The sequence below is a fragment of the Rattus norvegicus genome, chromosome 9 (assembly GCF_036323735.1).
Source record: "Rattus norvegicus strain BN/NHsdMcwi chromosome 9, GRCr8, whole genome shotgun sequence".
Lineage (NCBI taxonomy): Eukaryota > Metazoa > Chordata > Mammalia > Rodentia > Muridae > Rattus > Rattus norvegicus.
The window spans coordinates 48,306,899-48,333,161 of NC_086027.1; the positions used below are offsets into that span (position 1 = coordinate 48,306,899).

At 45.4% G+C, this 26,263-nt stretch overlaps 2 protein-coding genes across 7 annotated transcripts in view; both read right to left on the bottom strand.

Annotated features, from left to right (window-relative positions):
• LOC134480358 (histidine-rich glycoprotein-like) overlaps positions 1–25,739 on the bottom strand; it is a 62,347-nt gene extending 36,608 nt beyond the window's left edge. The window contains exon 1 of the mRNA XM_063267893.1: positions 1–25,739. This exon is cut by the window's left edge and continues 36,608 nt beyond it. The gene's annotated coding sequence lies outside the window, so the exon portion shown is untranslated.
• Positions 1–26,263, bottom strand: part of Aff3 (ALF transcription elongation factor 3) — a 457,478-nt gene that overhangs the window by 411,996 nt on the left and 19,219 nt on the right. The gene's annotated exons all lie outside the window — the stretch shown is intronic.

The following is a 26,263-nucleotide window of genomic DNA, read 5'->3' on the forward strand; positions in this document are numbered from 1 at the left end:
GGTGAAATAGCAGGCTGTGTGAGGACCCCTGAGACTCCATCCACCTTCTTGATATACTAATGTCTAAGGCTCACTGCACTACCTCAGGCGCTGGTGGCTCATAGTGACTGTGCCCACGAAGAAAAGACAGCAGTTAGGTCAAGAGAGGAGTGTAGGCACTGACTGGAGGAATCATGTAAGGCTTCTACATATGCTCTTGCCTTTCACGACGAAATCACATCTAATACACTTCTCCAGGTGAAAACACAAGATTGTAGGTGCTGCTTTGAAAAGACTGCGTCAGAGACTTAGCACTCAAAGATGTACCTGTGACCCAGACACACATTCGTCACTGTCTAGTCTTAGCTCAAATCACAGATCCCTCTGCAAGAAAGCAAAAGATCTCTTCCTCACATCAGATATAAACATGAACTCAAAAGTCCTAGACTAAAAGGCAAAACATAAAATTGTAACACAGTCAATCTTCGTTGCCTTGATCAACCGAGCTTTCACAGATACAACTTGAAATGCCACAGTAACAAAAGAAATATAAGGTGGTTTTTATTAAAATTAAACTACTTGTCTAAAAGCAATATGTTTAAAAGTAAAAATAAGGCTTGGGAGATGACCTGGTGGGTAAAGTGCTTGCTTTGCAGTACAGACCAGGGTCCCCAGAGCCCACAGAAGTCAATGCTAAATTCAGATTATGAGTCTGCAACTTCAGTGTCCTGGGCTGGAAGGCAGGGACAGAAGAAGCCCTGGAAAGTTGAGGGTCAACTAGCCTGGAGTATGCAGTAAACAGTATAAGACTCTGTCTCAACCCAGATTTTTATATATATATAATATATATATATTATATATATATATTCAAATATAGATATGAGAATATATGTCTGTGCATGTATATATTTATGTATATATACACATATATATTTAATGAAAAGGAATACATATCATATTAGAAAATGACATGCAAACCATCTTATAAAAACAGAATATATTTTAAAAAGTTTTTGTTTGAGACAAGAGTCTCACTATATAGTCATGGCTAGCCTCAAACTCATAGACATCAGCTTCCTTTTGCCTCCCAAGTTCTTGGGTAAACGCATGTCCTACCATGCCTAGCAAATACATGAAGTTTTTTTTTCTTTTTACTTTCTCTTTTGTGCATTTATTTTTAAAATTTATAGGTATGGTTATTTTGCCTGCAGACAGTTCTAAGGACCACACACATGCAGTACCCAAGGAAGCCAGAAGAAGGCAGCATATCTCCTGAGACTGGATTTACACAGTTGTGAGCCACCACCTAGGTGCTGGGAATTGAACCTGGTTCCCTAGAAGATCAACCACTGCTTTTTAACCCTGAACCATCTCTCCAGACAAAGGATTTGCTCTTCTATTTTTATGTGTATGAGTGTTTGCCTGCCTGTATGTACATGCCCTGTGCGTATGCCTGGTACTCTTGAAGGCCAAAACAGGGCACCAGATGCCCTGGAACTAGAGTGACAGAGAGCTGTGAGCTTGTGTGTGCAAGCTAGGAATCAAACCTGGTTCCTCGGCGAGAACACCAAGTAAGAATTCTATAAAGAATTGTTACAACACAATAATTAAAATAACCAACCTAAGACAGGCGAAAGACTTACAGAGACATTTCTTTAAAGATTTATTAACAGCCGATAAGTGCTCACCATCATGAGTCATAGGTGAGATATAAATCAATATCATAATGAGACACTCGATATTAGGCTACCTCTCCTCAGAAAGACAGCTCGTGACACGCCTCAGAGAGGCTGTGTAAGTGAACCCCCATACACTGGGATGGACCAGTAAAGTCAGGAAGATACTCTAAAACTGATCGTGGTTACGGCTGCAAACATCGCTACCCAAACCACTGCCGTGCGTATTCAAGGCACAAATGAGTTCTATGGTGTGCATTAGATCTTAATACAAATAACTACTTTTAAAATAAGCACTGTACATGTCCACCTTTTTCCGGATTCAAAATGAATTAATGAAGACGTGATGGTGAGAAGGGGGCTGACGTGACCCCGATGTGACCCCGATGTGACCCTGAAGCCATATCAAAGCTTCCATGTGGATGAGAACTCAGCAGAGAGGTCATATGTCGTGGAAGAAGACCACAGCCAGGATCCAGCACAGAGGCCTCACAAGTGGGGACGGCAGTGACCACAATGGTGACCTCTCCCACAAAGAGCACAGAAGAGAACGGCCTCTTTGGATAAACCTTCCTCTGCGGAGCAAACAAATCAGTCAGACCGTCAGGGAGCAGCCAGGAGTCTGGCACGCAGGAGTGAAGACAATCCTACCAAACGACCCACGAGGCATGTCCTCTGTCCTTGCTCCATTTCAACCCTGACCTCTGAGCACAGTGTCATCTGAACTGGCTCACTTTTGTGCTCCCTGCACAGCCGTCCCTTCCAGTCACCTGAACAGGGGGAAAGACACCGAGGGAAACAGTGACTACTGGCTGCAGTCGCACGAGTCATGGCATAGGAGAGCCGCACACGCAATACCATCCCTCCTGGGAACACTTCAATAGTCAGACACCAGGAAGGCCAGCCTACCTAAAGTCACAGGGCAGGGAAGCAAAACTGGGCTTCCCAGGTGGTAAATTTGGCTCCAATGGCCAGGCCTTGGAGGTTAATATACTTCCCGGTTTGGCCCTTCCTTCACAACCTCGCTTGTCTCTCCTATAAGTTAGTCAAAGGCTTTGCCAAAATACACACAAATCTAACACATACACACCTCATTCACAGAGCCACGTGAAGCCTATCGGAACGTTTTTATTTCCAAATAGAGTGCACGGTACTCTGGTATAGCCCCCACCCGCTTCATTTTACTTATCTTGAAGAGCAGGCTGGTCACAGCTTAAGGGAGCAAGGCTGCTTCATTAACGTTCCCCACAGGGATCTTTGAGACTTAGAACGCTATGTTCCTATCTCCTTCTTCTGTTCTGAACTCCATCACGTCAGCAGTAGCCACAGTGCCTTCACCAACTTTGGTCTGTGACAGTTTCTCAGGCTTGGTGGGCTTGGGGGTATGAAGGAGCCCCAGACAGGTGCTCTGCACCCCGTACCTCGCTCCTCCCAAGACTGCCGTTGTGGGTTTTCAGATAATGCAACAGTTGGAGGGCCCTTCTCAGCTCTTCCCACCAAAGGCGCAACACACGGATGCCAACTCCAATCACCAAAGTGGAGAAGTGTTGACCAAGCTTTCTCCATCTCAACATGACATTCTGCTCTTTGGAAGCGAGTCACAGGTACAGAGATGAAGACCGAGAGGCCAACCTCCAAAGAGGAACAGCTATATACACACACCACCCTGTTTCTGTCTAGACCCCTGCAGCATGGTGATTTAAAAAATAACACAGGCCAGGACCTGCACAAGATTAAGCCAGTCAACCTCCCAGCATGCACAGGGAGGCCCCTTGTGAGGATTAGGTACCCAGCTGGACTCCTCCTTTTCTTTGGGATGGTGGTCATTGGAAGGCTGCTCAGGCTGCTCTGGATGGCCCATGTCCATGTGTATATGAGCAGGATTCACTGAATGCAGAAGGAAACATGTTGGACATGTTTGAGAGTCTGGGAGGAGCTGAAAAGGCAAGCAGGGAAGAGAACCTGACCGTAATTCTCTCTATACGTGGGTGAAATTCTCCAAGAATAGCTTGTTTAATTTTTAAATAAAATTGAAACATACCAAAAAGACATTCTGCCTTTGTGATCGTGCAGAGCGTCTGATGGTTCTCAGCTCGCCCGTCTTATATCTCAGACTCACAAAGAGCGAAGAATATGTCCTCCAAGGGGATAAAGATATCCATCAACAAGGGGCTGCAGAGACAGCTCAGCAGTTAAGAGTACTGGCTCTTAAGGACCAAGGTTTACTTCCCAGCACCACGTGCTGGCTAACACCTATCCGTAACTCCGGTTCCAGGGGACCTGACACTGCCTCCTTGAGCATTCACACACTGTACACATGGGGTTTGCACGTACAAATATGCAAATGCATGCATATAGGCAATACGATCCTATAAATCCAAAATATTTCTAATGTATATCGAAGCTGACTTTCACGGGATGTCAGCAATCAGCCAGCCTAGCAGATCAGAAAAAAAAGGGGGGAGGGGGAGGATCCCACAATAAAGGAAGCTGTTCACCCTGTACATACTTACAAGGCAGAGGCTGGAGAAAACTGTACCTGATTCCAAACCCCAAGAGGAGCAATGGCCCCTACTCAAGGGAGGCAGATGATAGAAAGATTCCCAACTGAGCTCATCTTGCCCAGAGACTCCTCCTTGGGTGATTCTATAAAATCTGAAGCTGAGAGAGACAGGAGAAGACAAGGCAAAGGTTTCTCATGCCCAGCAGAGGAGCCCTAAGACTGCCCTCATGAATGGCCCTTTAATCCAACTCAGCCTTCCAGAAGTGCTGCTGGCTAAATACTTTGGGGTCAACCAGTAAGCCAACCAGAACATGGGCTTAAAAACACATTGTTTCATCCAGATCAGTTTTTTTCACTCCAAAGTGGGGTTTAAAAGAAAACAGCAATAATACCCCCAATACCTGGGGGGGTGAGAGCAAGAACAAGGTTTCCACTGTGGGTGCTCATTCAGACCCAGAAGGGAACTGGGACCAAAAATCTATGGTCAGGTGGGCCTGGGTTAGCCTGCGACATCTGGAAGGCTCTCTGATGGCCCAAGACGCACCATGACGTCTTTCCTAAGCAAATGCAAGCGGTCTGAGAAAAGCACCCATGACTTAGGGCCCACGGCATTTTCTCCAGATTAAGATCAATCAGAGATGAGCTCGCAATTAAGGTTTGCTCAAGACACATGGTGACCAAACAACACCGGCAAAGAAGAGAGTCCAAGGATATAACAAAACACAGATGTAACACTCCGTGGACTTCAGATGTTCCAGTTGCTAGATTTGGAATACAAAGCAGCCACACATGAACCGCTAAGGAAGCAAGACCCAGAATCTCAAAGACGACCAGACAGAGAGGACCTGTCAGAAATGACCAGGCACGAGGAAGGCAGGGCAGATGGGAGGCTGGCCAGTGTCACGGGGTTTCAGTTAGAGGACAGGTCAGTTCCGGTTTCTGGAGCAGTGTCTAGAGGCCACCCAATAATGTTCCGAGTATTTCAGGAAGGCCGGAAGAAGAGACTGGCAATGTTTTCACCGTAAAGAAATGGTGTCAGAGAGATGTATTTATGCTCATTTGTAAACTACATGATGTACACATATATTTGACAATCACATGGCATTCCATAAATGCATACCATTAGGTCGATTAAAAATACTTAATTAAAAATGAGGGGGAAATGGCAGGGTTTTAAACATCGCTTTCAGTTACGCAAACTGAGAAGAGTTGTGGCCGTCGGCTTCACAGGAATATGAATAGCTCTGGCTGAACTGTACACAGAAGTGGCTGAGATGGCAGCTTCTCTGTAATGTGGTTTTTACCGCAATTCTTTAAAGAAATGAACAGGTCGGATTTACAAGGAGTCAATAAACATTTTAAGGAAACACGCAACAACAACGATGACCGAAGTCCTCGGTTATTTGTGGAGAGTGGAGGAAACCCTGCGTGAACTAAGACCCAAATGAATGTATGTTGCTGAGAGGGGCACAGCCTTGTCAAGGACCTGAGCCTCAGATCCATGGGAAAGGGGCAGCGTGTCCTTCCTGAGGTGAAGTTCAGAGGAGATTGTAAAGGCTTCTGTCTGGTCTGTGTTTGGATGTAGATGGTGTGTGTAGAAAATGTTCACCATGGCTTTCCCCCGTGTATGTGTAGGGCCTGAAAACTGCTTGCCTGTAAAAACTGTTCTACCAAGATCAGCTAAACCTGTCTGTTGATCCAACTGTATAACCTTAGCCTGCCTCCTTGTTTATCTGCAATAACCTTGAGGCCGCGATTCTGCTATACATAATAACCCCGGCTCTTTATTCAATTTCATGTAATAAGCACTCTGAGCTTCTTGGGAAGTGTGGCCTCTCCAGCGGAGAGGCCACCCAGGCCACCCGACCCCAGCTTTCTGTGTGTCTGTCTTTTTCTTCAGTCTCTCACCACTGCTAGTCAGACTGAGTCCCTATAGGCAGGCTAAGCAAAGGCTTGGAAGTTATTCAAACTAAAAGTCGGTGAGCAGATTCTATAGGACATTAGCCAAAGCTAATCGATGACCAGAAGATGGGGAACTGGAAGACAGTTCTGGGGAACAAGGAACGAAAATATAAAGGTCATGTCAACCTAAGGTGGGGAGCACCAGTCAACCTAAGGTGGGGAGCACCAGTCAGCCTAGGTGGGGAGCACAATAGGAACTACTGAAAGATGCCTGATCATATTTCGAAGGAGAATAAAGAGAGCCAAGTATTTAAGGAGATAACAAACTTTCCCAGGAGCGCTGGAAGATGTAAAGTCACAGACATTAGTCAGAGTAAATGAGCCAGGCATACCGTGAGACTTAGAGGCACCAATGAGGAAGAGATGAGCGCCGCAGCCCAGAAAACACGAATCAGTCATGGAGGAAATTCTGTTCCTACGATTCCCATACTTTCCTTCTTCTCATTCCCAGCACTAACTCAAACAGGAAAAAAAGCGGCTAGGACACAGCGGGAGACATACAGGATACTAGGGCCGCTTCTCCCAGCATCCTCAGAGTGGATGCCCACGCCTACAGCTTCACTGAACGAGCCAGGTCCTACCTTCCGACAAGTGACATTTCTGACGTTCTCATCCACATATTAACAACAGACTGAACTCTTTGCTTGCTTGTTTGTCCGTTCCTTTGTTTTGAGACAGGATCTCACTATGCACCCCATTTTCCCGGAACTCCTTCTGTAGACCAGGCTGGCCTCAGACTCACAGAGATCCACCTGCCTCTGCCTCCCAAGCGCTGGGATTAAAGGCACACGCCACCCTGCCTAGCTTGGCTGGACATATCACTCGCTACTAAGATGGCGTGCTCCAACTCAACACTACTGCCTAGTGTGGAAAGAAAGGAAACTGTGTTATCTTTCCTCCATAAAGTTGGTGATAAATCCCTCTTAGCTCTCTATCGGCAGCTGTAGGAGAAGCCAAGTCTATACCCCCACGATCTGTTTCCCCGGGGTCTGAGACCACAGCCAGACTGGTAAACATGGCCTCTGCCAATAGGAAATGGTATCATTACTCAGCAATCAGTGTGGAGTCCACGCTCACCGCCACCGTCTAATGGAGAAGCACTCATCTGCCAGAGCCTCATAAAGAAAGCCCGAGACATGAGCTTCGGTTTAAAAAAAAAAAATCTATAGATACATTATGATTAGATACTCTTCTCTAATAGCAGCTGGCCAGAAGAGGATGGGGTAATGAATAATACCCCGGGGAAGGAAAACCCCTTTTTCAGCTGGTTTAAGTTGTGTCGATAATGTTCGCACAGCATTTTGCATTTACCATAAAGCTTTTCAATTAGTTCCTAGACGAGTTAACCTCCTAACTCCCAGAAAATATAATTCATGCGCGTTTCACACCACACGGCACCCTGCTGGCTGTTATCCATCACTTACAAGTGTTATTTGTCTATAAAAATGACACTAAATTTTTGAAAAATGGGACTGCTTTGCCTGCTTCTGGCTGTGCCTTAACAAATGGCACCGATGCAAAAGGCTTTAAGTCACATAAAAAGCAATTAGTCAGGGAGGCAATAAATATTTTTTAAAAGGGTATAAATGATGGCTTGTCCGGATAGCCAAATGTCTACAAGCTGATACACAATAAAATAAGGGTTGGCCTGAAAGAGTGCACTCCATTACTTATTGTTAATAAAGTTGATCGAACCCCGTGCTTCTTAGTCATACGGGAATCCAGAAACACAAGTAGGAAGTGTGGACGGATGCAAAATGGACCGAAATACCAGCGGCTCCGGAAGAAAATCCCGCAGGGAGACCCATAGCAACTGCTGCCCTCTTAAAACCCATTTGCGTTGGTTAAAAAGTGCTGTGCACTAAATAATATTTAGTTTAATTTAGCTGACAACTGTGCTTGAAATATGAATTCTATGACTAACGATAAAATGATTTGGGGGAGAGACAAAACCCTGCAACCAGAGGCCTGCGGTCTTCCTTATCTGTCCACTCTAGGGCATTTTTGTTCCTCCATTCAAAAACCTATCCTCAAAAAGATGTATTAGGATCTTTCAGAAAACAAAACTAGATAAGCATAGCCCATTGGTAGACAGCTTCCAAATGCATTATCTTCCAGTAACTTGGTCTCTGACATCATCTATCTGAAATTAAGCACAAAAGAGTTTCCGAGAAAACCCCGTAGGTTCTAAAAAGAGTTCCCATGAAAATTCCATCGGTTCTCCAAGCGTATCAGCAGACAGCTGCCTTTGCAACAAAGCACACACGTGTAGTAAGTCAGTGACTATATACAATAGCTAAGTCAGAAAAAATACGGGCAATTACAGAGTGGTAAACTTCTCAACAAGCATGTGTATGGTCAATGTTGGAAAACAGCAGCTCACTCGTGGTTAAAATAAAAGCGTCCCTCTCTCCAGATATTTCTGGCATTGTGACTTGTGAGGAGAACAGGGTGGTTTTGCCACAGAACTGACTGTCTTAAAGCGGAAAACAGTGAGAGGTGAAGGAATTATAACGACATTCATTTTGCTTTTCAAGCTGAATCGTAAACCGTCTCTATGCCAAGATTTAAAACAGAATGCGTTAAAGGGCGGAGGAAGAGGCCCCATTTTACACGAGACGTGAGTGAAAAGACACTGGACATGGGCTGGGCTTGGTCTCCATGCCGCCCTGTTCTCTGCCATTTGAATGGAGGCCAAAATGACACGTGTAATCTTATTTTTCCATTTCTTAGATATGTTTTATTAACTCCAGCTTTATGGCCGTTAGATATTCTAATTGGCCCACTGCAGGCATAGAGTGGCTAGATGTTGATTACACTTTAATGTGCCTGTTACGGTCTGCGGAGGGAAGAAGGTTCTGGCAGACCAGTAAAACGCCATTTACTTGTAGTGACTTCACTAGATCAACTGAGCAGAGCTTTGGGACACAGGACCTGCATCCCTGAAGAGGGGAAACAGCCTCTCTTTGATTTTCAAAGTGCTTTGAAGAAACAAGATATCCTTTCTACTCCTTCTGAATGAGAACCAAACAACAGGGTCATTTCTGAAGCACCTCCCGCTCTACGAAACTTTTGCTTTGTGAGGTATTAATTAACCCCATTACTCTCTGCACCTGCAATACCCTCCCCCTCCCCAGGCTAGTGTTCTAAATGTCTGATCCTCGACTTGTGGCACTATTTGAAGAGGCTATGTAAGATTTAAGATGTGGGGGCCTGTCTGATGGAGGCAGGTCACTGTGGAGACCCTGAGGTCAAGCCATGACTTAACTTTGAAACTCCCAGGAAATATAACTCACACAAGGCTTACAGTACTCGTACAAGAAACCTGCTACCTGTTACCCATCCATCTCAGCTTCCCCTTCCTGTGCCGCTGTGATCTGAACAGCCTCCAGCCCCATGTACTTACCACCTGTTCCAACATGCCTTCTCTGCCATCATGGACTGCAACCCTTTGAAACTGTAAGCCAAAATAAATTTCTGCTGTCTTAAGCTATTTCTGTCAGGACCTGTGGTCACAGAGACCTGAAAGGAACTATTACACCACCTGCAACCCTAACACATCTTCAAAGAGAGGGGAAATACTGACCAACACTGGTATGTCACAGGGAAGAAAATTGGACAATTCCAGAACTTGGCAAAGGTCGGAGAGCTTCTGAAAACGGAACCTGGAAAGGCTCTGGCTGTCAACTGGGATTATACAGAAATGGTGAAGCCACCCTAGCAAGACAACAGTTCTTTCTATACCAATCGCCCTCCTTTAAAGTCCCAGCAAAGCACCAGGTGATTCCCAGTGACTTAGGAAAGATTAAAATGGAGCAATTCACACTCAGACACAGTTTGAAAGGTGCTGTCCCAGCCGTTAGGCAGACACCCCACCCACACCTAGAGGAATGTGCAACTCTACTCCTTGTGTCCAATCTACTGCCAAGGAAGGAGTGGAGAACAAGCCACGGAAGGTCTCTTACCTCTTTCCTTCCTGATAACAAAGGGACCAAGCAGGCCCATACACTCGACCATCAGTGGACCTGAGGCTAACCAAGAATTGTTTCTGTGTCTGTGCCCCAAAAGGTCAGAATTATGTGGCAAATGATTTTTTTAATGATTCTACCTTGTCTAAACTAACACACTGACAAAAATTCACCGACAAAGTCTAAACAGCACACCGCAGAAATGGAGTCTAAACTTCACTGAGAAACTGACAGTAGCGTGTGTAAGAGTGGTAATTAATAATTCATAGGAGCATAATATCGCTTCCTGTAACACATTTCTCTGGATGTTGCAAGGCTCTGGGTAACCACTACTTTCCCCAGCCATATCCACAAGGCAAGAGAAGGTATTTATCAGATGTTTCATGAGAGAACCTTGGACCAGAAATTTAAAACATTTGTCTAAGCTATCCATTTGGTGACAACGCAGAGACACGAATTGAGGTCTCCAGACTTTCCGCTTAACTAAATAATGGCCCAGGAGAGACATACAAAAGTCAACACAAACAGAGTGGCAGCTGTTTACACTACTTACAATAAATGTTTGTTCCAGGAAAGAGAGTTCAAACATGATGGGAAATAGTTTAAACACAAAAGGCTGAAGGGCTCAGCATCGGAGGGAAAAGTATGTTTGCTTTTAATACGGCGGTGGAACTGTTCGTGAACCACTTGCTCGTCCCCTGTCGAGGCCAGTCTTGTACTGCCAGGGCCGGGAGGTCACAAGCTACATGGAGCTGGGGCTGTGTATCACCTCCACACAGCTAACTTTTCTGCGCGCCTGAGTTCCTGTTGCCCTCAGCCATCGGGACTCTGACCTGAAACGTGGACGGTCGTGTTGGGCAAACAAAATGTGTGGTGCAGAAAACTGACTCGGAGCTAGCGTCACGATGTATGAAACCAAAGTATATTAACTGGGAATCCAGGGGAGGCACAGAAAGAAAAAAAAAAAAAAAGACAAAAAACAAAACAAAACAAAACAAAACAAAAAAAAAAAACATGAGAAAGAAACGGCCACGGTGCACAGACCCTGACAAGTCAGGGATAGGATTGCTGGTGGCTATTTGTTGAGGCTGTGGGGAAATTGATTTTTGGAGGTGGGGAGGGAGTCATACTTGGCCTCTAACACAATCTAGAAAGGAAATACTTGAACAGGGAGAAGACTGGTTATTTCAAAGAGCCACAGGGCTACCACACAAAGGTCTGGACGTCTCCCAGGTAGCTCCAGAGCTCAAAACTAGAAAGACAAAGGCAGGAGCCTGCCTGATCAGAGCAGAACTTGCTAGTAATTGGAATAGCTCACCAACAGCTGGCTACTTAAAAATCCTGCAGTTATGGGGCTGGGGATTTAGCTCAGTGGTAGAGCGCTTACCTAGGAAGCGCAAGGCCCTGGGTTCGGTCCCCAGCTCCGAAAAAAAAGAACCAAAAAAAAATCCTGCAGTTGTCTCTTCTCGGAGGCCCTGTGAAGGATGCTGGCAGGGAGGGCCAACCTTAGAAAGACCCAGAAGTGCCAGGATGCTATAACCAATGTCAGTTCCACCACATCGGGACTCAGGCAGACTGGATCTCCCACACAAGTGTGCCCTCTAAACCTGTTGGTGAGGAGCCACTGGAAGATCTCAAAATCTTAACCGCCCAAGGCAAGGCCAGGATTCTGTACTTTTAAACGCTTCCCCCGAACTGCTAGTTGATCAATTTTGATTAGCCTACGTAGTCATTGTAAAAGAGGAGAATAGTATGGCCCCCTACATGTGTCTTGGAAATATGTAAAGTTAGATGTAAAATATTTAGCATGCTGTCTACATCCAGCAACCAGTGTCCTAAGCTAAGGAGCTGGACTGTTTCCAGAGAGAGCAATGTGGCTTACGGAGAGCTCATGGTTGGTCTTTCCTGTTTTCTATCCATGCCCTGTTCTTCCAGCAGGACAGACGTCTGATGCAAGAGGACTGCAACCTGCTGAACCAAATGTTTTCTGGGAACACTACCTTGAAATTAATCAAGAAGCACTTAAACATCGAACACACTACCAGAAAGCCTGTGGTCTACATCCCTTCTTTTATAATTACCAGAAGCTCGGGGTATGAGCTCTTTGCTCTACAAAGTTTAAATTCATATTTAGTCTTATACTGGTGAAATGATTTTTAAAAAACACACATTTCTCTTCTTCATATGAAGCAGTCATACTTCCCTCATTCAAAATCCTGTAAGGCACGGAGGGGTGGGGAGGGGGAATCATCCTGTTCTGACATTTACATTGCTGCAAATGGCTTCAATTCCGTGACTGTAGAGTCACTTCTTCTAGATATTAGAGCAAGTGTGACGATAACCCCAGACAGAAGAGAAAAAAGTGAGTAACTGGAAGAAACCTTAATAATTGGGGAAAATATCTCTGGGATCTCAGGATTTGTAGTTACTAGACTGTGTTTGGGCAGTTTTATAGACACACACACACATACACACATGTGCCCACAGACACACACACACACACACACACGCACACACATGCACACGCAGACCAAAGCATAGTTGCTTGAGCGCATCTAAAGGTTAGACTCTGAGCGAGCAGCTGTCAAACACTTAACCTTTCCCAGATTAAAACTGTCTGACTCGCAGATGTGAAAACACCACCGCTGTGATTGTTCTAAGTAGAAAATCTGAGCATTTTTAGAAGATACGTCCCTTTTTGAAGCAGTCTTGTTTATGCTCCAGGTCAACTTTCTTGTTCACAGCAGAGACAGAATCGCACAGCCTTTCGCTGACGCTCAGAGCTGAGCCCCCCCCAAACCCCTGCATCATTTACTCCTCAGACGAGTTCTTGAGAGGCTGGAAGCTGGATCCTTATCATCAGCCCTATTTCCACGCTGTTCCCCACATGACGATCCTAAAAAACACTTCATCTTCATTTCTGACTGATCTTAATTGGCCATGGCTCCTAAAATCCTCTGCTGCCTGTCAATCTCCAGCGCTCATTTCTGTCACATAAGAAAAGTATCAGTTCCTGGTAGTTGCTCAACCAAGATTTGTTGACTGAAGTAATTATCTCTAACACCTAGACCCACTCCCTGAAGACCCACTACAGTAACGGCTCTTTGTATCCCCAGGTGTTATCTCAGCTGAACCTGCTTGCTAATTTTAATAGATTTGTTTCATAATAGCACCTCCTGCTTCCAATTCCCATTTAAACTGCTGAGAGGGATGTACCAAGCCATACTTGGGTAGTGAGTGGCTCTGCTCCGTGCACTGTAGGTAAGAAACCACAAATGGCTGGACCTTTTAGAAACTGTCACATTGAAACACCTGATTTGAAATGTACTGCAATTTAAGGCTAAATTTCTTCTTGTCACCAAGGGTCTATTAAAACATACGCACTTTTAAGAGAAACAAAATGTTCACAAAATGCTGGAACTATAGGCATGTAAAACTTAAGATTTAAAAAAAAAATTAGCAGTGTTGGTAAGAATAAAATCTTAAATGGAAATAGGAGAGATGGGGAGGGAGCGTACATGTCCAAATTCTGAGCCTATCACATGTGCGTATCATGTGAGCAAGGCATAAAATATCAACTGTGAGATATGCACCAGGCCAACTGTGAAAGCGAAGGCCCCATCACACCGTATTTCAAACGCAGGCTCCTTAAAACTGAAGAAAACAGACCTCGGACACACGGCCTCTCTGCCTCTGAATCATCTGCAGGAGGGGATGCGGTCTTCAGAAGACCTGAGCTGATGGATAAAACCCTCACGCTCTGCCTCCTACGGTAGCTGCACACATGAGACAGTCAACACAAATATCTTATTTTGAAGGTGTGGGGGGCTGGGAGATGAATCAGTGGATGAAATCCCAGCTTGTCTTAAGGCCGAGAAGCAGAGTTAGGATGCTCAGGCGGCCTGGCAGCTGCCTACGATCCCAGCATCTATGAGGAAGAGACAGAGATCCCAGGCCCATCTGGCTAACGAGCTTGGGTTCGGTGAAAGACCCTGTGTTAATAAATAAAGTGGAGAGCTATCAAGGAAGTCGCCAGACACCAATTTCAGCCTCCATGAACACACACATAAGCATGCATGCGTATGCACCCTGCACACACATACATGCTAAATAAATAAATAGGCATCGGTGTTCATATTAGCAGGAAGTGTACGGGATGCAGCCAAAGAATGAACTATGCAGTCCCCAGCTCCGAAAAAAAGAACCAAAAAAAAAAAAAAAAAAAAGAATGAACTATGCAAAAAGGGCAAAATCATGAAGTGAACGGAAGACACTTTAATGACAACAAACGATTGTGTTTTTCCTTTACCCCCCTCCACAAATCAGCTTTTTCCCTTGAAGCCATTCTGCCCATTTCAGGGTCCCAGGGAGGATATATTTAAGAACACCCTGCACGGATGTGGAAATCTGCAGGTCATACGGGCCGTGGACCCATCTTGCAGGACTCCATAACAATGATCACTTCTAACACCGGTTACTAAATATAAACAAAGGAACAGCCACTGAGCACTGGAGTCTCTGCTCTAGGAGACAGATGGCTGGCCAAACCACTTATGCTGTAGCTACAGAATGAGACATGTTGGTCTCCAGGTCCATGCCCAGACTGCCCTCTAAGTGACCTCTCGGCCTCTAAGAGAATTGCTGCAAATGGAGGAGGCAGGCAGGGAGCCATGTTCCAGACTGGGTGGACTTGCTGCCTAGGTTACACCAGGAGGTAAAGGCTCTAACAGTAAGAATGGAGCCGACCTCCGTCTAGGAAGAGAGGTATACATTCACCATCCTCCTCTGAACCCTGACAGCAGGACCTGTTTCCATTGATATTAACTGTGAGAGTCACACGAGAGCAGAGACTCTACCACATCACTAATATTGACCCGCTTGGTCTCGTTATATGAAGTGTGCCTGGAGCACGTCAGGGATTTCTCCACATCTGAAGCACTTTCAGGATTACCGAGGCTGCTGATCACAGCTGCCCTTGGCCTTTTACCTTCATTTCCTCTTCATGACATCATGCTTCCTTTGGTTCTCGTTCCCCCCTCTCTCTCTCTCCCCCCACACACTACCTGGTGTGGTTAATCAAGTAAATTAAATTACATTTTAATCAAGTGTATATTAAAATGAAGAGAAATCGATGTTGGACCTCACTGCAGGAATTTTCTTTTCCAAAGTATAAGACACGGTTTTAACATTCACGGTTCAAAGACTGAGGAACATTTCCTAACTCCAGCCTCCGACAGTGATATTACGATAGTCTACCATGCTCTCTGGTGGGTTGAGTTTTATAATACCATCCTCCCCTGAGCGCCCAAGCTCAGTGAGATCTGAGGAAAAGACGACAGAAGAAGGTTAGGAGATGACAGGCCCCAGGAGATGTGAAATACTGGTTTGGAGGCACGCCATAGCTGCATGCTTCAACTCACTGAAGCTGAGCTTACCATACAGGATCTGTGCAAGATCATGCCAGCCAATTTCCAGCATGGATGGGGGTAGGAGGGGTGGGACTGAGGCCCCACCCTATCACAGAGGAACTATTAGTGATTGATGGCTTCTGAACATCACTCCCCTTTGCCTTTGTGACTGTTTGTAGGGTGGCCACATATCCACATGCATATGGGCAGCACTCAATGAACTTGGAATTATTGATAACTGGGAAAAAAAAGACATAAGGTAAGGAGGGAGACGGAAGAATGGTACTAGGGAGCTGGAGGAAGGTAGTAGGGGATGGATATAAACAATGTGTCTCATATAAATAAACAATGTATCTCATATAAACAATGTAGCACATAAATAAACAATGTATCTCATATAAAGGTGTGCGTTTTCAGAGAATAAAAATATGTAAGGGAACACTAGGTGGGAGGCAGAGATCAAAATGATGCAGCTACAAGCCAAAAAAATGGAACAGCTATCAGAAACAGGAAAGAAACGCAGTCCTTGGAACAAACTCTGCTAAGTATTTGACCCCAGATTATGAGAAAATAAATCCCAGTTGCTGTTGTTTAGCCCCGCGGTCTGGGATACTTTGTTACAGCAGCCTAAGCAGACTCATCCATATCTTCTTCCACCCACGAGTTCAACGATATGTTCTGTTGTCAAGTAAAATCGACCTAGAGACAACCAACTGAAACACTCCTGTCAAATGAAAGCAAGTTTACATATCATGGTCAGAAGTTAAAAATTAAGAGAATAATTATGGATGTCCAATATGCAAAGGTTGCCGCCAATGATTGGTCGATTTCACGTGGCTTTTTCATGAGAATCAAATTTATTTTCCTGCAGTTAAAAACCAGAAAGTGTTCCATTAAATTTTAAGGTCCTAAAGAATTAGTGTGATGTGCAAAAGTGAAATATTTCTTCGGCCATTACAGACGGAATCACTGAGGAATGAAAACAGAAATTGTTAAATTATGGAAAATCCGAAGCGCTGAGCTACATCAGTGCAGCCTCTTGGGAAACTTGTTCAAAGACCTCCCCTCAGATGCCCCACACCCACAGAAGCTCAAGCAAGGTTCTTCTGTAAAACAGCAGAGTATTTGCATGCGACCCACACATCTCCTCCTGTGTGCTTGAAATCATCTGAAGATTTACTTGCAATACTGAATACAATGTAAATGTCATGTAAATGCTTGTACTGTGTGGTTCAGGAAAGAATAGCAAGGAAAGCTTGCACCTGTTCAGTGTGGGTGCTTTATTAACTACCTTCCCTCTGAAGCTGACTGAATCCATCGGTGTAGGACAGATATAAGGGGCTAATGATGCTGTTAAAATACTATCAGAAGAGCTCATCTCTCACAAACTAGACTGAGGCCCACTAAAACCCGGGAAGGAAGGCCACCACCAGGGTCCTGCTGTGACTCAGCCGAGCTATAGGCACTGAGGCATCCTTAGCTTTGGGTTTCTGCTACAGACTTTGGTTTAGCCACCTAGCCCAGACCTGGTACAGACAGATTTGGAGCTGTGTGGCTGCTGCTCTTGACAATACAGACCCCTCCCTCTAGAAGAGTTCCCACTTCCTGTGCTTCTGGGTTCTTGTCCCTCCTAGGCTCGTCCTCCAGGCTGTGTTCCTGATACTCTATGTGCCCTCCGTAAGGATGCTGGCCCACTTCTTCCGACCCTACATTTCTAACCCTAACCTCTTGCCTACCACACAGTCTCCAGAAAAAACAGCTATGTTAATCCAGCAGTGTGCCTGCACTTCCACACGCTTATATTTAGGCTTGGCTAAGCACTGTGTTTTCACAGTTGATCCACACAGTGTGGATAGATGAGATGACTTGAAAAGTAGCCTGTGAACGGATTAGCATCTTAAAGAAAGTTTACACATCCCAGCATCTTGCTTACAACACTGACTTAGCATGGCTCTTATACCTGGGAAACAGCTAAAACCCTGTGTGCCCTGAACCGAAGGGGTATACGCAGGCCCAGTGCTTCCAATAACACACAAGATTCAGGTTCTGTAGACTCAACAACCACGGCAAAGCCCCCACACCACAGCTGACCTTGTTTCTCTTGAGAGCACAAATTCTGACCTTGGAGATTAAGAAATATTTCAGGAAGAGCGACTTACATGACAAAGTCCGCCTTTGAATTACATGGAGAAGAGGGAAAATAGAGACAGCAGGAAGCCTGATGGGTAACAGTGTTCTAATTTAAATATATATTTAATATATATTTTATGTTTGTGTATATATAAATATGTGTGTAATAAATGTATATATAATATATATTATATGTGTGTATGTATGTATACACACACACACACACTCTCTCTCTCTCTCTCTCCTTTACACACTTGTATTTCCTTCTAGCAAATAGAGCATTTGTTTGTATGACAAACAAGCACAACCCCTCTACAGGGCTACAGGGGGCAAGCACAGGGGGGGAAGTAATAGAAAACTATTGGGGGAAAGGACTTGTCAACACACCCAGGCTGTGGTCCAGGTTAAACTGCAAAGTTCTCAAAGTTGCTTTTCCACAGCTCTTGACAAGAATACATCACCCCAGCCCACCCCAGCCCCAATGAGGAGAAGGTCAGGTGTAGAGGTGCATGGTTTTAATTCTAGCACTCAGAAGGCAGCGCCAGGAGGACCTCTGTGAACTCAAGTCCAGGCTGGCCTACATAGCAAGTTTCAGACCAGCTAGAGCTACTCCCTGAGACCCCGTCTCAAAAGAAAGGGAACCATTATTTGGCTCATTGTTTCCGAGTCTTCGATCTATGGTCACTTTGTGTAGTGAAGCAGAACATCATGGTGGAGGAGAGCAAGCTTGTGTGTCAGGAATGAGAAAGAGAAGGATCTTGAACAAGGTACACCCTTCGAAGGCATTCCACCTCTGATGACTTACTTCCTCCAATTCGGTCCCAGCTCTCACTGTCCCTTCATCTATTAATCTGTCAGCGGATTAATCTTCTGGCAGTAATCACTCAGGATCCGGTCACTATTAATAGCACCGAACAAACTTTCAATGAACCTTTTGAGGGGACTTCTCATACCCAACCCTAACACTGGGTAAACCATAGCAGGCATCCTGTCTCCCTTGTTCAACTATTTCAAAACCCACTTAAGCAGCACAATCATGCCGTCAAGAACAAAGCACAAGCCCCGGGGGGGGGTGTGACAGGACACCCTGCTCTTCCGAACGCCATGAGAACTGAGGAAGCCAACACTATTCTCCAGGCTCTGTGCTTATTTCTTGGTCTCCTATGGAGACTCTTAACTATAAACATTTTTAGGATAAACATTTGCAGGATAAATATTTTTACCCCTTAAATACCGTCAGACTAAAAAATTGTGCTATTTCTAGACAGAGGAACAACAGTATCTTCCCAAAAATTCTTAACTGGGGAAATAATGAATATTTCACTATAATTAAAGGAAAATCTCAAATTCTGTATTTTACAGATGGGTCTAAGTCTTGCTGCTTTCTGTTGGCTCTGACTACAATGCCATACCTCCATGCGGTGACATCTCAAGCGAACACAGTCCAGGGGTTCTCACTGCTATCTATCTATTTTGTGTGATTTTTTTTTCCTTTTCTTTTTTCGGAGCTGGGGACGGAACCCAGGGCCTTGCGCTTCCTAGGCAAGCGCTCTACCGCTGAGCTAAATCCCCAACCCCTATTTTGTGTTTTTTTGAAGGTGTCAAACTGTCAGAATTCTTTGGTGCCTGGAGGACCAAATGTGGCAATGTAGCTACCTGGTCACACCAACGTCCCTAGACAGCTCAGGGTCATTTTGCAGAAACAGTGTTTCTCTCTCACTGCAGGCTGAGAAGCAGGCTAGTGTACTTAGAGCATGATCATGGGCCACAGAAGCCTATGGGTCTCCAAGAATCAGATAAGTTTCTTCCGATGACACGGATGTCTCTGTCCAATCAGCACACAGGCAACTGTCCCTGGAGCCGATGGTGACAGTGCACCTAAAATGTCCCTGGCTTGTTCTCTCAACTGTGCCTTCTCCTCAATTAGCTCTCCAGCTACAAGCTGAGATATCTTATCTAATACAGTGACAATTAAAATGTCACCATTGAGATAATGGGGACAGACTCCTAGGGTTTCTGCAGTCAAGGAGGAGGACGACTGTCAGGTCCCTGTCAGGCTGTGTGGAGGAATTTCTTTTCTAGTGAGTGCTCAGATAACTTCTCAGGGCTGGAAGAAAGGCCTTACCTCCTGCACCTTTCTATCATAGATGGAAATTCCTCTCCATCGAAGATGGTGTGGCCAGTGTAGAAAGATTTACAGATATCTTAAAACTTGGCATCCCACCACAGCCTACGTGACCATCTCAAATAGCTGCAGCTCCCATGCGGGAAGCCGAGGTTACCCCTCCCTCCACATCCCAGCCCTCAGATGAGGAGGTAAAACCACCTCCCTACTGTGTGGGTCTTTCCCTGCTCTCTCCCTTTTCCTGACACCAGAGGCTGAATCAGGGAAGCTGAAGGTCCCCCATGAGTGATAAAGGTGACTTAGTGTTCTAGCAGTATTTCTTCTCAGAAAGAGTGGGTCACACACAGCTATCGACAATACAGATGTGTGGTAGAGAGGAGAACGGCTCCCCAAGGGTGTCCCACTCTGAATTCCAAGAACCCAAGAATGTGTTCCTTTCTATGAAGACAGTTGCATGGCTGCAATTAGGTTAGGGCTCTCAAGCTGGTGCCCTGTGTCATCAAGGGCCCCAATAAGGAAATCAAAGAAAACAGGAAGATTCAAAAGTATAAGCCAGATTGGGGAAAATGGAGGAAGAACTACATTCAAAACAAACAAACAAACAAACAAACAAACAAACAAAAAAACAAACCACATGGGAAGTCTGTTGGGAATTGGTTCTAATGCTTTGTTTTAATTCTGCTCCCAACACTGCACTTCCAGACCTGAGGGTCCCTGCCCCTAGCTGGTAATAAAGAACTGCCATACAGCCAATGGCTGGGCAGGGAGACAGAGGTGGAATCTTTAGATTGAGCAGGCCAGGGACCGAGAGAGCAGGGGAAGGAGAATTGCCATGGATCAGATTTAAGAGCTGCAGAAGAGAAAAAACCATCCAGCAATATACGTGGAAAGGAATGCTGTCCTATGTGGGGGTTCTCCCAAAGGTGACTGAGCTGCAAAAATATAATATAGATTTAGACAGTATCGATCCAGGAATACCGGAGGGGAATGTATGCTACTAGCTGCGGGAGCTTAAGAAGTGCCTGGACACTGAGCTAGTCAAGGCATGTCAAAATTAGCTGGTGCGCTTGTGCGTGCACGAGTACCTTTCAGTCTTGGAACCAGAGCTTTTGTGTGGGTGCAGGGTTCGTACGACCCACCCGTGGCTGAAGCACATTAACTAATTCGCCAGTACAGAAGTCTAGACGCTAGACACAGCAAGGAAGTAAAGTGTCTCTGACACCTTGAAGGACTCCAGTGAGACACACTGCCAACCTCTGGTCTTCAGAGCCGCGAGATGATAAATCTGAGTCAGTTTATGCCACAGAATTTGTGATGATTCCTTCCAGCAGCGATAGGAAACTAACAGAGCTAATTACTTCCTTCTTCCTGCGCTAGTAGAACTGGGAGGTCTGCAAAGCAGAGCAAATGTGGAAGAGGCCTAGCTACTACCTAAACCCCACTCCTCTACAACTTCAGCTCTCGGCCGCATGTTCCCATAACAGAAACTCGCAAGGCAAAGCTTTTCATATGAGGACACCTAGCACCACAAATGCCTCAGGAAACAACACCAGAGGCACGGAAGGTGGAGGAACCACAGTGGTCCCGGGGGACATCTAGTTAATGGTCATTCTGGTGGTCCTCTAATCCAGCTCTCTGGATTCCTTCTTTTATTTGCACTGCCAAGAACTCTGCCCTTCAAAGTCACATCACCTCTTCCCTAAGCCAAGTCTCCTGCAAATTTTTCCTCTCAAAGGAATGTTTCAATTAGCCAGATACAGATATTTTCACATTCCAATTTGGAAGTAACCCAAACCAGCTAGCAAATACATAACAATGCAGGCTCCCGGAGCCTTGCCTCACAAGTCAACCTCAGCTCCTGGCTAAGGTAGGATTCTGTATTATTAAGGGAACTATCTCGAAGCTGGAGATCCTGAGTATTCTGCTGACATGCGGAAGGTATGCAAGTCGGTGCTTGAGCTCTACAAATTCCACCCAGATGTTTTTAGCACCTCAGAATCACAGCTTTCACGAGAGACCTGTTTTCATTATTTTTCGAAATAGGACGATATACTGTGAACAGGAAGTGGCCCTGGAGATCATTATTTGAAGACTTCACTTGGAGAATTCTCTCTACCAGAGCACCTGCACAGCCCCTGGATTTGACTAAGAAGCAGAAATCCTACTCTGCCTCAGAGACAACTCCTGGCCAGGCATCAAGTCTTGCTTTTTATGTAATGACGGGTAGGACTGAACACAGGCAGCATGTCGGTTTAACTGAAGGATGAACTGAGTTAAATGGACTTGTAGACATCTTCACTCTGTGTGTGTGTGTGTGTGTGTGTGTGTGTGTGTATTTTACATATACTGGGATATGGATATATCCCAAAAGGAATTATGTTATTTTTGTTCACAGGAAGAATCCCTTGGGACCTGCAAGAGATTAATTCCAAGATCCCCATAGCAACTGAAGTCTGTGGATATTCAAGTGGTCTCTCTAAAAGGCCCAAACCATGGCATCTTGTGTGCTTTAAGGGTTCTCCAGATCACTCATGACAGCTAATAAAATGTAAAGACCACATCGACACATGCGTTGTTCAAGAAGGGACAGGAGACCACTAACTCGCAGTCTACTTTTTCCATATACATTTTAGGAAGAGCGAGTTGGTTGAAATCTTACACACGGAATTCATGGGTATGAAATGTTTATTAGAAAGGGTCAAACCTATCTCAAGGTTCAGGTCAGATTATAAAGTTCCGGAGGACACACACTATCTGAGCATGACCCTCTCCGCTGCCACAACCCTAGCTGCCACTGCACTCAGTATTTGTTGAACTCCACTGAAATGGAGGCCCCATTAAGCTCTCAGAATGAGAGGCTCTCCGAGATGAGACATGTACTCCCTTCTGACCTTTCAAGACTCCCTCTGCCACAGCACCATGGCCTTGCCACATGTGGCTGAAACTTCCTTCGCCAGCCTTCGCTCCTTTTGATTTCATTTCCTCTGGATCCAAACCAATTCCTGTGGTTGTATATGCCATGTCTGAGAACAGGGTAACTAAAATGGCACCTGATTCTTGGTACAAAAAGAATAGCGTCCCTGGCTTGTGTGCTCCTTTGTCTTTGACCTCTGTGCACTCCTTTCCCATGCTCATCCTCTTTGCTTGAGCAGTAGTCCCCCAGACAGCGTCTTGAAGGATTCCAGCACCCAGCACAGCAAGGCAGTCAAGAAGATCAGAACTCACAAAAACCACTCGGGGGTCACTGACAACTCTGATCCCAGCACTTGGGAGGCTGAGGCAGAGGGATAGCCGTGAGTCCAGTCAACCTCACCTACAGAGTAAGACTCTAACAAGAAGGAAATGAAACCTCACATTTTCTTAAGAAATTGCAATATCCTGTAGGACGCCGACCATCTGCTTTTCTTCCAAATCACAAGGACACAGAGAAACACAGGACCAATGTCAATGTCCTACTGGGCAGAAACAGCTCTGCCTCAGTTTTCCCGTCTGGATTATTCCTTCGATAGAAGCAGTGATGCCTGTTGTGTCTGGTTACTAAGGACTAAAGAGAACGAAAGCAAGATGCTATTACCTATCGGCCATTCTTAAGTACAACTCTTTATGGCATTTTGGATATGAATTGCGTTCTTAATAACTCATGTCTTACAGACTTGGCTTTTCAGTCGGGGGGGGGGCAGTATTCAAAAAGTGCTGCAAACACAAGGATGTGGGGCCTGGCTGCAGGAAGTATGTCAGTGGGGATGGCCTTTGGTGGTTGTCTTGCCCCTCCCTGTCTCTGCTTCTTCTTGGCTCCCATAAGGTAAACAGCAAACAGTGTTTACCGTGTTCTGCCTTCATAGCGTACTGCCCGACTACAGACTCAGAAAAGAGCCAAGTGTCCACGGACTAAACGCTCCGAAAGCATAAACGTAACACAGTCCCTTCTGCCCTTCAGTTGTTTAACACGTACACAGAGCATTAAACCAAGGGCCCATCAGCTTACTTCACCTTAAACAGAATCACTTAAACCATTTGGGTCAAACAACCAATTTATAAAGGTCAAGAGTCTGGGAGGGGCTGAGGGATGGAAAACTGCAGCCCTGATATGAGAGAAAAAAAAAACAAATTAAAAAGAGAGAGAGAGTTGGAGCTGGAGAGATGGTCTAGCAGTTAAGAGCACTGATTCAGGACCAGGGTTCAATTCCCAGCACCAGCATGGCAGTGCACAGTTCCGACACCCTCTTAAGGACATGCATACATACAGGCAAATCACCAATGCACGTAAAATAAAATTTGAAAAAGAAAAAAAAGAAAAGGTCATATTTTTAAGAGAGAGAGGGGAGAAAGAGAGGAGAGAGAGAGTGACAGAGAGAGAATGAGAAAGTGAGAGAAGAGAGAGTGAGAGAGGAGAGAGAGAGACAGAGAGAAGAGAAAGGAGAGAGAGAGAGAGAGGAGAGAGAGAGACAGAGAGAGAATGAGAGACTGAGAGGAGAGAGAGAGTAAGAGAGGAGAGAGAGGAGAGAGAGAGGAGGAAGAGAGAGGAGAGAGAGGAGAGAGGAGAGAAAGAGAGAGAGGAGAGAGAGAGAGAGAGAGAGAGAGAGAGAATATCTGCATACAGCATTTCTACCTCTTCTGAGGACAACAGGAAGAAGTGCCTTCAGCAGAGCAAGAACCTACCTCCGCAGAGCCCCGCCATTCCTTGTGCATGTTGTTAAAGCACTGCTGAACCCCAGTGCCCCCTCCTCATTTCTCAAGTGGATGACAAGAACTCACTGCACTACCTGCAGCTCTTCAGCCTGGGACACACAGCTTCAGCCTCCAGGAAAACAGCACTGTGCCCTCCACTGGCCAGGGTGACAGTGAACTCTCAACTTCTGAAACAGGACTCCCTTAGGGAGCCCAGCCTAGACTGTACTGGCCTACGCTGGTCTTGAACTCATGATCTTCCGGTCTTAGCCTCCCCATGTCAGGGTTACAGGTGTGTGTACCTGTACAGTCATGCCTGACTCTGTATTTAAGTGCATTAAAGAAATTCTTGCTGACACTTGATCCCTTGATAGGGTAAATTTCCATATCCAATTTCCTTTTTAAAGGGTTTGCCCGGTTATCTAAACACTTCAGGTTTTTTCCCCCCTTATTTTAGTCATTCACTATGAGATTTCTTTTTGATCAAACAACTCATCACGTCCTTCAGAAAATAAGAAAATAAACACAGAAAGATCTGAGGCGTGGTGCAATAGAAACACATGGGTGAACTTGCAGATGTACACCGTGTCACTGTCCCTCTACAACTAAATTATCTAAAGTCTGCAAGAACGGTAGCTGGCACCTCCTGACCCCATTACAGCCCTTGGTTGTCTCTGGATCCTAAGTATGGATGAGGCCTGAAGTCTAACTCTGGCTCTAGCCTATGTTCTTGCCAGAAGAATGTTATCCTCAGAATGCCTCCTGACCCGTCACACTTAACTGAATGTCCCCAGCATGTCCTGTCTTCCAACTAACTGCTAGGGATAAATAGTGCACTTCTGGACTCTTGCTGTCTGGTCATATTAAGAAGTCCTAGCTTGATCCTACCCCTGCAATGAAAAGTGCATAGCCATCAATTACATTAAAGCTGTTATGTGGTAAATTTGAATATTGTATAATGAAGGGGGAAAAAATCAAGGGCTTCATTACAGCTCTAAAAGAGACAAGTAAAGCTATTTGGTCACAAGTTTATCGCTGAGTAGTGACCCTCAGGGTAACTATAATTAATATTTGAAAAGCCCTTGAGATGGGGTATGGCATTCACGCTTATAAAATGCCTTTTATTATACTCATTCCAATCCTTTGGCTTTATATCCAACACTGGCCCTTAATTTCATTTTAAGCACGGAAGACATTCTCCGTCTAGCTACCATACCTCACTTTGAGGTCTGTGTCAATCAGCTTATTTGCAATTAAAGCAAATCTCCACCACCTGCCTCCCACCCAGGGCACAAGGAAACAGGAGAAAAGCAGGGGGCGGCTGGGGGCGGGGGGGGGGGGGTTTCCTGGCTTCCTTTCCAAATGACGTGTGGGCTAGTTATGCCCTAGCCCCGTCACAGCCTCCTGCTGGGGTAGCAGTCAGGAGGCGATGCAGTTGTGTGCTCACAGCCAAGCCACTCTGCCTTGCAGGATGCTCTGCAAGGCATCCCTGTTGGTGCCCGCAGTTTCCACAGAGCCTGGAAACAGTAACAAAGGAATCCAGTTCTCAGAGTTCTCCAAGCTCCACCTCAGCCCCGGCTCCTAATGGAAACCGGCTGCTGCCAGAGCGGGTTTCCATCACACAGAAGCAGGGGTCATGGATGCCTCTAGGGGTCTGATGAAAGCTCCCTCCTAAGAGAAGACAAAAAAACGAAAGGAAGAAAGAAAAGAGCACTTTCGATGTCACGGGTTCCCTGACCTCCAGGTTAAGGATTCCAGGATTTACAAGCCTGAAAGAGAAAGAACCAGGCTGGAGAAAGAGAAGGAAACACACAGAGGAGAAGACAGGGCACAGAGGCAGCCAG